The 12780-nt window shown below is 29.1% G+C and overlaps 1 protein-coding gene across 2 annotated transcripts in view; it reads right to left on the bottom strand.

The window, feature by feature from the left end:
* The window catches only part of LOC126778110 (mushroom body large-type Kenyon cell-specific protein 1), a 199083-nt gene that overhangs the window by 96714 nt on the left and 89589 nt on the right, over positions 1 to 12780 (bottom strand). The window contains exon 1 of one of the 2 annotated variants that reach the window (XM_050501498.1): positions 10824 to 11799. The exons of the other annotated variant lie outside the window; for it this stretch is intronic. The gene's annotated coding sequence lies outside the window, so the exon portion shown is untranslated. Of the gene's footprint in view, positions 1 to 10823; positions 11800 to 12780 lie in introns of those variants that run through there. 2 annotated transcript variants of the gene reach the window in all.

Below are 12780 nucleotides of genomic sequence, written 5' to 3'. Positions count from 1 at the left end.
CAGCGCCTTATCCCTAGACTCCCCCGGGACCTTTGACCGTCTCGGCTCGTTGATGTTCTAGCAAAATTTATTACATGTGGACGCGGTATTATATTATAAGAAGTTTATATTGAAAATGTAATATAAAATGTATTTTCATTGAATTATATTACATACGTATTCTATATGGAATACTTTATTTACAAAGTTGTTGCATGTATCTCATGTTAACTTAACGTCGATTATAATATATAAGTTGTGTGATATGTCGAATGAAAGTTGCTTTTTTTTTAAATAACTGTTCGAAACATATCTATATTCAACCAAGATGTACCGACAAGAAACTCAAGTTAAGTTTTTGTATACAATATAAATATATTTGATTATATATAATATATATTGTGTAATTTAAATTATACCTATCTTTTATTAAGTACTATAAATAGAGCACCAAAATAATAAAAGTACAACTGAATTTGTAAATATAATTGCATGCACAGAAATACACGCACATGCATTTCTGCAATTCAAACTGTTAATACATTAAATACTTATTTGTATGTTAAATATAATTTCTAAGATAAGCACATCTATAGTTTCGTGCGTCTCAGTGCCGTCTTCAGTTCTGTGGGTCGTCGATTCGTCCACTCCACGCTATCGATCGCCTCACGCCGAACCCGGCTTTGTCTCTTAAAAACCGACCGTTTTATCATAAGCTAACTGAAGCACGCTATATTACACTTAACTTTACGACTTTATATATGTATAAAAACGTATGTGTATGTTTGTTTTGCGAATCGAACTACGGGTTCGATTTTGATCGCAGTATATAACATATAAGAGATGCTATTGTTATAATGAAATGTAATCAAATAACTTTTTATCAATCAATATTATCAGCCATATATGATTAAAATACATTTTCGGTATAAATGGTAACAAACATACATATACAGACTTATTAATTTAATCATATGACTATATTCATTCGATAATAAAATAATATTTTGTCAAATATTAATTAAGGCTAGACGTAGAAAGCGTGTCTTGTATGAGCGGTCAACGCCTAGTTCCGACTATGGCGAAGGATTGTGTTTCCATCTCAATAATGAACTTTAAACCAACACTAGACAATTAATATCTATGGTCGTACGTTCCAATCTAGACCGAGAACTCGAAATAATAATCAGACCTTAGCTTGTAAACAAATTAAAAAAAAACATTATTCAAATCAATAAGTTCTCATTAGAATGTAGATTTTACAAAAAAAATCGTTAAAAACGTTTCAGAATATATTATTAAATATACTGCTTTTATACTGTTCTTAATAATAAAAAAATAATCCATATTTATTATGAGAAACACTAAAATATCAACAGATTTAATATTTAGAAAAATTATCAATTAAAAATAACTTACAAAACTATTACTAATATTTAAAATAAATACGCGTTTGGAATTTACATGGATAATAATCGCATTATTAATGTGTACATCCGCGCTCAGCCAGACGTTACGTTTGCAAAGATTCGTAACCTGCGTCGAAAACTAAGAAAACTTGAATTTTCAATTATATTGGCTTCCCGTTCGATACTCATTAATAAAACTTTCCTTGGCTACAAACTTTTACATAAGTATTCAATATTTTTAACTGACTTAAACGGAATTCCACTAGACTTCTCTTTTCAAATTTCGAATGACGCATTAAAAGAATATTTCAATTTTGAAATAAAAAATAATCTTTTTTTAATAAGTAATTTGTAATTCTATTTTTAAAAATCTTACAGGATACATGTCAACTAATCATTTTAAAATAATGTAAAAGAAAATTAAGCGTTTTATGTTCAAATTTAAGTTAATTTTTCATTAAAAATATTAAAAGGAGGTCGTAATAAATTATAATTTTTTTTTATTATATTTCAAGAAACAAATGTAAAATAGTATGTATTATTAGTAGTATAATAATGAGTGTGCGAGACATAACATCTTAGTTCCCATGGTTGGCAGCTCATTGACAATATAAGGAATGGAAATTGTTTCTTACAATGCTAATGTCTGTGGGCAAAGGTGACGATCAGATGGCCTATTTGCCTGACTTTGTCTTATTAATAATGTTACGTATATTATAGAAATATATACATTAATAAAATTTCTGTACTTTGACGTTATAAATATTTAATATGAGAATGTCTTCACCAAAACGAAATAATTTATAAACTCAATTAATTGGGAATATTTTAAAACTCACTGTTTATGTATGCATTCTAGATTCTAGTTATTGAATTCTTTTTTAAAATGTATTTTAAATCGAATTCCACTTGATTTTAGAATGTATTACTCATAGAAGAGCTAACGCAACACATTCGGAAATAATATAAGAAATGAGGCACAACATACGAGTAATCGTAACAATTATCGGTAATTAGTAGCCTTAATGTAAATATTTATTCCACGATATATTGCACTGTGACATTTTTTTAAATATAAAAATAGTAATAATGAATAATGTTTACCTAAAATTTTAATTATCTGTAGACTTTTTTCGTATCATATTTATTGTGTTTATTAATTACTGTCTCATAGTTCAACGTTCGCAATTATTCTGTGTTAAGTGTCAATGATCTATTAGTCTGTAGATTTTATTTCATATTAAGTGTTTAGAGAAATGTACTCCTTAATGTAATTTTCTTAGAGGCGAAAATTCCGTTTCATATAATATTGGCTATCAAAAGTTCAATTCTCTTGTATTGACTCATAAAAAGTGTGGTGAACTGATAAAAACAAGAATATTATCCCCGAACGACATACAATGAAAAATTATAAACAACATTATAGATATTAAGATTTATTGATTTATTTGTAAATTAAAAATAAATTAAACTCTTTAATGGATAAAAAAATACATCAGAAATGTTGAATTAAAATGTTTGTATTTATTTTTATTTTTAAACATTGACATTATCGATAATGATATCTCGGCTTTAAATGTTAAGTTTTTAGCTCGGTTATAAATAATTTAATAGTTATAAATAATTAACTGCCGTGTCTGCGATTTTCATTTATTTTATCGTTAAAATTGTGACATACACAATGTTTAATTAATTTAGATAAACTTTTATAAGCGATATATTTTTTGAAATGTTATAATTTTTTTTAAATAAATTTAAAAACACTTAACACGTTCCTTTAGAACATGGCCGTATAACATTATCCGAAGCCATGATACAAGATCTAACAATAAAAAAATGACAATTCAAAAAGAGAACGCCAAAGCTGTCAAACTGCCCGCGCTGACGTCCTGAAACCTGCCCTGCCTCAACCGCGGCCGCGGTCATTCACCGACGACTTATTTCGTTTTTTACCCGCATACAAACTAAATGCACACGTATATACACGTAATAAGTGCGTTCATATAAATATAAAGGTACATATCCATTGTCCGTAGCTCCGAAGCTATGAGCGCTTTAAGGTATCGCTTTTGAAGCACTCATCAGCGCTTTAAATATCTAACGGCGTGAATGACATAGCTCGAGACAGCGCTGCCCGCGGATGCGTCCGTGGTGAGCGAGACTAAATTATATAAGGCATAACTTTTGTATCTGACGTAGAAACTGGTTCGTAACTGGATACTTCTCGGTAGCTTTGGGCGAGTTAGAATCTATATAAAAAGTCGTCCGGTTAGAATGTTCTTTTTAAATTCGGCGAACCGAACTCGTTCTCGGTGGATTTTCTCACGATTAGACATTTGTTTGTCCTTTTATTGGACGAGGCGGGTCCATTTATGTACATAGCATTGTATGCTAAATGAGATATTACCTTAAACGAAATCGTTATTTAACAAATATTCTTATATTGATTTTTACTATGAAACTTTTCATTATATTATCAGCGAAAATTATTTGAATATTCATCAAGTACTCCATTAGGCGATCCTAAAAAGCGCGCCATAGACAAAACCAGATGGTGCTCACAAATTGCGTCTTAGAACGAGCGCGAATAGCGCGGCTGGTTTTTGTCACGTCTTATTTCTCGTTTTAAGATCTCGGCGGATGAGTTGCATCAGTTTTTACTAGCAGGAATTTATTTTGCAGCCAACGATGGATAACCTGATCCTTTGCCCACGGCCGCCATTTTGATTTTAATCTGTGCTACTCGAAATTATTGGTTGCTAGGAAAGTTTTAGTTATGGCGCGTATTTATTCATGTAATATGAAAATTATTCCGTTCAAAATTTGTTTAAAATTGTTTGTTATATACTTTCGAAAGGCAAATGAAACTTAATCTAACTTACATCCTTTATCCGGTATATCTAGACTATTATTATAAAGAGATAGAATTTGATTTTTTGTACGTTTCTTTATTATGGATAAACAGAAAAACTACTAAGCCGAAAAATTCTTTCAATTTGTAAAATTTCAATAATGTAACCCAAGGTTTAAATTTCTTTTTAAATATCCACTAAGATAACTCTTTAAACCGAACGAAGTTGGGGCGGGCGGGTAGTACTTTATATAAATACGCCTTTAAAAACACTCTTATATCGTTTTTTTACAAGTTACTTACCTCTTTTATTTATTTACGACTATCAATATTAGCTACATGAAAAACATTTATAAACAAATACATTAATTATATTTAAAAAGTTTCGTTTGTGGCTTGAAACAAACATATAAAACAATGATATAGATTTATTATAATATTAACACAATGTCATGACCATCCATCTTAATTTACATATGAATATACTAGAAATTATATATATGTATGTATGTATGGATGTGTGTGTGTGAATGTGTGAAGGAGAGTTTATAAATATAATATTACGTAGCTCTTTCAACATTAATAAAAAATTGTCAATAAGTTTAAATAATTTGTTTTGTTTCATAATAAAAATAATAATTGCTGTTATTATAAATTTCATCAGCAAGGAATCGTGCATCTTAATTATATTTATATAAACAAACAAACACGGAAGCGTATAATTTTTAGCAAACAACTGACGAATGATAACAAGTCTATAACGTGTGTTTTGAATTCCTTTATACGTTAATTGCTATCAATCAATCATTCTTATTCGATCTTCAAGAATGTGATTATAATTGTTATAATATTGAAATGAAAAATTGCAATCATTCTACATGTTACTAATTTATAAAATTAATAAAGCTATTAAATAAGACATTCAGTTGAGGTTTAATTTAAATGAGGTTCATCTTTAAAATAACAAAATAAATATTATTTAAAAATAATTATAATACTTTTTATTATTTCACAATGCAAAGATTGAAATATTTTATCGATTAAATATTTCTTAGCTTGTAAATATAATGTTGAGGTGGTAATTTAGAAATATGAATTCAAAGACTAATTCTAATTTTAAATATTTTTTTATAGAATATAACAATTGCATATTGACTTATAAAAATATTTAGGAATGTTCAAAACAATAACGTTATTAAATTAATAAATTTTATAAATTTCGCAAATTATCATATCGAGCATCACAATAATTTTGAAATATATAAAATATCACAATTCACTATCGTATACACTTTCAACGCCAGACGACAAAAGGTAGTCGATTATAATCATATTTCCTTTACTAAATTGTTCGGCCATAATAATTATTTTTTAAATTTTATATAAAACTGAGCACCACTTATTTTAATGTAATATTGACATGAAAAAACTATTAATAAGCATTGTGCAATGTATTTTTAAACCACGATATTTTACGAACACAAAAAACTAAGATTTATTTTTACTTTAAGAAAACTTTAATCGAAATCTTTATTAAATAAAACTTTTAAACGAATTCCATCGATTATATTAAGTAATTATATATACATTTAAAGCTATAAATATTTAATACCTCAAGGATCAATAAATCGTTACCCCTGACATTACTCAGGAAATATGGAATAATAACCGATATTACCACAGACAATAAAACACGTTGGAAACACACAAAAAAAATAAAAAATAACGAACGAAATGAGGTCATTCAATTTCGGGCCGAGCGAAAGTGTGTATTTTTTTTTCTTTTTTACTCATTGCTTTCGTCTGGAGGCCGGTCATTGCGTACTTATTGTTACTGGCAAGGCTGAGCATACAGAGAAGTTTTCGTTCGAAAATTTATTGTGTTCCATTTTTAAAAACAGTTTATTTTGATAGTGTGATTTGTGTATTTACTATTATTATTATAAGGTTTTTTATTATATGAATACGCGGATTTCATTGTTTTAAGCGACATTTGGTTAAAAATTTAATATCGTGTTATTATATATATATATATATACTTTGCATTTGATTGTTTTTGAATTATAATTCACAGGTTATTTAGTTCAATTTCTTAATAATAAAATTTAATAGCAGAAACATATATGGCGTATTGGTGTGATATCCATGGGGATATTTTGGTAATTTCAAGATAAATTGAAATATATATAATTATAGTACAACCGGTCAGAATAAGCTTAGCCGTTGTTACATATCTTCGTATTACGAATATTAAGCAAATCCACGACAAATGCGATATTTTATATTCCCACATAATAATTATACTAATATTTAGTTCTTTAAATATTGCATACTTTGTAACGTTGCAATGCAATCAGCTAAGATAACAATCGTCCGTGTGTGAACATCCTAACAAGATGTATTTTCATAGCAATAAATCAGCATAAGAATAAAAAAATAAAAGATATAAATCGAAAAAAAAAAATTCTTCGACGACGAACGTTCCTATGTAAGCAGCCTAACGGGATGTTGGTTAGCAGATGTTTTCGCATAAATTGAGTTATGACTCAACTATTCACTCATTCTCTGTCCTTTTCCAACGAAAGCGAATTTAATTTTGATTTCGTTCCAAAACTTGTGAATCGTTTAAAAGTAATGAATTTTAATTAAGCACTTACAAGGATAAATGACTAAGCTTTAAGTTGTTATTATGTTACGAATTACAACTTGAATAACTTTTTAATAAATTTCATCCAAAATTTATTTTTATTTTTTTAAACTGATCATTGCCCTGTCAGTGTCTGATTTCACTGCAAAATTAATGATACATTTATTACATATTTCATTAATATAATTATTAAAACATTATCATAAGCGAAATACATAATTAATATTAATTTAAATTTCAATAAAACGCTACTGACATAATTTAAAAAAACAATTTTCTGATAAAGTTTAATTCAATTCATAATGTTAAAAAAATGATTTCGGTTTCAAATTGTTTTAAAATATATTTTTATTTGGTGCTATTAAAAATGTATCACGTGATTATATGATGACTAGGTGGTGGTCTGTGCAAGCCCGTTGGGTGAGTATTTCCACTAGTAATTTGTGATACATACCTAACCGAGTCTTTATAAGCTTTCTAACGCCACAACATTACCAATTCACTACACAGCGCTATAAAATTATAAATAAGTAAAAATTTTACTAAATAATAATAAAATCATTTAATCATTAATATCAAAGTAATGTATATAAAGGCTACTGAATATAAAATCGATTTAAATAAACAATTAGCCGATACGAAGATACACACGCAAACATCTTTACAAATGTCCCTCACAGAACAGGTGTACTAAACCGCCTACGTAGCATTTGATTGCGCTAGACCTAGACATAGACCGGAATAGAAATGTAATGGTGTAACATTGACCGTTCCTGATTCAGGTTTCTGTTGACCTTTCTATAATATAATTGATCTGTTTCATCTCGATTTACACTTGCCCAGCTGTGGGACGAAACGATTCACATTGTATATATACAACTCGAGATAGGTTAGTCTAATAATGTTTTAAATGTTGCTATAGTCAAAATCACTAATAGTCTTCTCTTTTGAATTGATTTTAACAAACAAAGTTTAATTTTGTATTATCATTATAACTTACATTTATATTCAACAATAAAAATATTAATAACAAGAAATACGCATAATTCTATATTTATTATCTGTGCACCGTTTGTTGGTATATATTTACTGTGGAACAAAAAATTTATTATTTATCTGTTATTATATTATTATTTTAGTGGCTCTGTGTTTCTTGAGCCGAAATAGGAACGTAGTAACATTGACCGAACGTTCCCAATTCCGGTTTGACTCGACCTCTCACAACTTCACTTAATCTGTGGTCTATTGGATTGCTTATATCTATAATTCAAAATTGAACTTTAAATTTAGAACACTGAATAATACGTAAATGAAATATGGTTTATTTAAATTAAGAACGCCTTTTGATTAAGAATACGTCGATGAAATATGAAAATAAATAATTTTAAATTTAGAATACATATTTTGTATATGTAATCTTCACTGAGTGTTATATTAATCTCCGTTCTTAGCACAACTGAAAGTTATTATAAAAAGTATTGAATTGATTTAGATGGTTCAGATTCTTTTCAGTTTTAATTAACATTTGACATTTAACGAGTAATTTAATATGATAAATAAATTACAAGCTTATAATGAAATTATTTATAATAACAAAATATTCTTTTCTATTTTTTATGGATTATAAAGTTAGTTATTTGGTTTATTTTAATGTGTTTTAAAATAAAAATTTAATTAAAGTTTTTTTTTATTCGTCATTAGTAACGATTCACTTTATTTATCACAAAATGAAATAACTATCTACAAATAACGTATAATAATTCTTATTAACATACGAAAATAAGTGCGTGTTTTTTTTAATATCAGGAAAAAAACATTGTTTCACAATATTATGCCGTAATAAAAGGATAATGACCTTAAAGCAAATATATTTTAATATTTGTCAACATTCAAGACTATTATCAATCTTGATATTTATTGTTTCTTAAAATATACCGCCTTTTTAAATATGATAAAAAAGGTGTTTTAAATAAATTACTACATTATTACACTCATTTAAAGCATATTTTTAAATGGAAATCATGAAGTTGAAATTTTGAACCTTTTCGTCAAACAAATATTCTTTCAAAAAAACTCTTGACATTTCTTCAAGTTCGTCATGACATTTGACGTTGATTCCTTGTCGATTATCAAGATTATTTATCGCATTACAATTTAAACGTATATAATTCGCGGGGTCAAATGCGATTTATATAAATATTTAAATAAGAACTTGCTGCCAAAATAATTCAATTATATTTTTAATATTTCTTTATGAGGTTTATTTTCGTATAAATTGTTTCAGTAATTGTTTGACTCGAATAAATTAATTCATCGAATCAAGTAAAAAATAAATAAAACTAATAACTTTATAGATTATATTCTATATGCCAATATTATATTTTTGTACAGTTTCTATCTTTTATACGATGCTTTCTAAAATGCGCCGGCACAATGAACTTGCAATTATATCAATTTGATTAATCTTTGTTAATAAAGAATTTATTTAAATGTACAATTAAAATAAATTTACATCACTTTAAGACTAAATCGTAAAACAATAAAAACGTGACGTCATATAAAAAGTCTTTGTTTAAATCGATAGTCGTTTTCCCGCAAAGGCGAAGGATATTGAGACATAAGTAAATACATTATCTGTACGTATTTCTAAACGCAAGATGGCCGCCGATCGAGTGACTAGTTGTAACATTGACAGTTGTGTCAGCGTTCGCCTTGGCCGAGCGCGTGCGCAAGGACTCGCGCGCATTCGAGGGCGCGAACTTGAACTTTGAATTTCGAATGCCCTTAATTTTTCTTATATATTTAATGACGTTATTTTATTTTAAATATTCGTGCTTCTATATATCATCTACTTATTATCTTTAAAATATAAAGTTTTATTTTAAGTTTAATGTTTTAAGCAACATCTTTATAAATATTTTGCTATATAATATAGCTTGAATGTTGTAGTATTACATTTTCTGTTATCAAATATGTACGGAGTAGATTTGGCGCTGTACGTTTTGTTAAAACAATAATTTTGAGGTCAAAACTGCAAGTGCATTTATCAAATATCCTCAACGCTCGTGACCTGGTTCCATTTTTAAAAATACAACTCAAGGACGACTTCTCGACTTAATTTATCAATTTCTGCACATACATATACGTATTATAAGTTTTATATTAAAAATTGCAAATTTTAGTATGTTAGACGTTTCAATTATAATAAATATTATGGATTTATAATTTTGATCAACGTTATATTATAAGTTTTTATATAGCTTTATTGTACAAGATGGAAAACGCATTATGATTTTTGGGGCGCCAAAAAGTTCCGACGGCTGAGTTTTAGCCTACGACCCCGCGTAGCTTCGTAGCGTTATTAAGAAAGTTACTCTAAAACTTACTTAAACTCTACGTTTTCGATATATTATTAATAGAAAAATAATTAAAATTAATCTCGTAGAAGTTTTACCTGTTTTTGAAAAGTTAAATGTAATAAAAGGTATGCTGTTACGAAGTTACGTTCCTTCAGCGCGCGTCAACTTACAATCGAATCGAAGTTATGACCGTTAATATTATAAGAAAAATTTGAATATTTAAATATGGAATAGAAATCTAGAATGGCATTTTCTATGCCGTCATTGGCCTTCGATCAAAATATAGGTTGCAATTTATTAACGCACACACGCGTACACACGCACACGGGGGTGACGCGTTGTCATAGAAAAAAGAGTGGGACAGATAAACGTTAACGAGTATAGGTGGGGCGCGATGGAGGGGGTCGAAAGAAAAACACAAAAAAATGTGCGTGAACCCCACGCACACGTACGCGTTCGATTACATTACGCACACCGTGACACCGAGTCAAGGAGACGGTAAGATTAAGGGCGCTATCGAAAAGCAGAAACGCAAAAGTTTTCTTTGTCCGCGGAGGTTTAAATTCAACTGTACTCACATGCGCCAGAGGTGGCCTGTTCCTCCTCGGTCCAGTTTGACACTTCGGTGGTAATTTTTGAAAAAATAATAATAGAAAAACAACGAAAAAGTTCCAAGCACGTATCGGCGTCACCTGGTCATCAACACTCGCTCAGCCGTACTTCGCGACACTGTCACATATGATATACAAGCACATCACGCTCGTCACTTACACAAAAATATTCTTTAGCCTAATAATATATAGTTCGGGTCCTAAGTTTCCATTTGATATGTGTGCATCGCAGCGTAATAATATTTTTTTTGTTCAACGTTACGACGAAAAAATTCACTAAATCCCAAAAATATTTATTTTGTATCACGAGAATGCACTACGCGAATGATATGAATATATATTTTTTTAATTATTTTATAAAATATAGTCTGTTTTAAATATTATTATTTTTTTAGTTTTTTTCTCTTAATTTGGATTCCTGTTTTTTTGGAGGTTTTTAGCGGTTGTCGCGTGTCGTGGTCCTGAATGGGAGCGGAAATGCGACTCTCTACTGATTGTGCATAGGCGGCACTGCACCGACGGCGCACACTGTACTAGACCGCGTGCGTACTTAGCCATTACCTTGTATTTACTGCGACCGAGAATGCCCGGCGATGCGCTCTTGATACTTGCTGCACCCACAATCGCATTAAAAATATACAATTTTTCCTCGAGCTTTTGAGTTCAATATATGTTTTTATATTATATTAAATATTAAAAATAATAAAATAAGCTTAGATAACAGTAAAATATATCACATTATTATTATTTTTTTCAAAAGTTTATGTCGAGTTTCGGACATCGAAAACATGATTTAAGTAGCTTAGAAAGTTTTTAAAATGGGCTTAAAAAATTATTAAATTCTATCATATTAGTTTTTTATTGTTTCAAAAAGTTTTTAATAAACATTTAAATATTTAATGTTAGTGTGATATCAAATACATAAATAAAAGTACGTTACCCATCTCAAAGCTGCTCCGTCGCTCTACACGGCACACATGCGCAGAATGCACCGTCGTTCATGAAGTCTGCACGAGTGTGAGTGCCGCGCTTGTATTCGAACCTTGGGTATTTGAGTTATACTTACTTATCTTATCTTTCGTATAAACACCGAAGACTTTTGAATTCGGCCGTGTACATTTTATTTAAACTCGTAGCGAATCCGCGAAGCGAAATTTCGAAAAAATTCGAAACTTCAAAATAGAACGCCATCCTTTGCTCGCTAGTGTGCAAAGTAAATTCGAATAGATGTTTGTGTGCACTTTTTTATCGTTTTTTTCTCGGAGTGTGGGTGCGTTCGATTGTGTAGTCATTGTTGCGGGTGTGTGGGTTAGTGCATACGTATTTATGTATGTGTGCTCAGTTCTTGTAAGAAATGGTTCGGTGAAAAATTTTGTCGGAATCCGTATAGATGGCGCTGTAACTATGATGCAAATAGCACCATCAAAAATTATGTATCGATACGTTCACAGCGATACCGCTTCTATTTCAAACGACATAGAGACCTGATTAGTTTGTAGATACTTTTAAAAAATTTCGAGTCTAGCATGACTATATTCATTTTCCAATCGCGGTGGGAAGCCATTTTATTTCGTGACGCGTTGAAGGTTATTAAAGATAATCGTTAGTTTGTTAATGGCACTTAATAATAATGATTGCAGCAGGATGTGATCGGAATATTTTATCTATTATTGTCCTATTTAGTTTCGTCAGATACATCGTTTTAATGAAACTTTTTCGATTGTTTGAACAATTCTTAATTAATTTGAAATAAGTATTTATATATTAAAATTTGAATATCGAACATTGTTGTACATTTGAGTATTTATTAGTATAATACGAAGGGCATTAAACATATCATAAAGGTACCATAGATGAGCAAATAATTAAAAATTAAGTAGATTATTGTTAAAAAATGGCGGTATTTTCTATCATTTGTATTGAT

Source organism: Nymphalis io, chromosome 25, assembly GCF_905147045.1.
Source record: "Nymphalis io chromosome 25, ilAglIoxx1.1, whole genome shotgun sequence".
In the NCBI taxonomy this organism is placed as follows: domain Eukaryota; kingdom Metazoa; phylum Arthropoda; class Insecta; order Lepidoptera; family Nymphalidae; genus Nymphalis; species Nymphalis io.
Note: the sequence above shows the minus strand (reverse complement) of the source record. Positions and strands in the feature narration are given on the sequence as shown.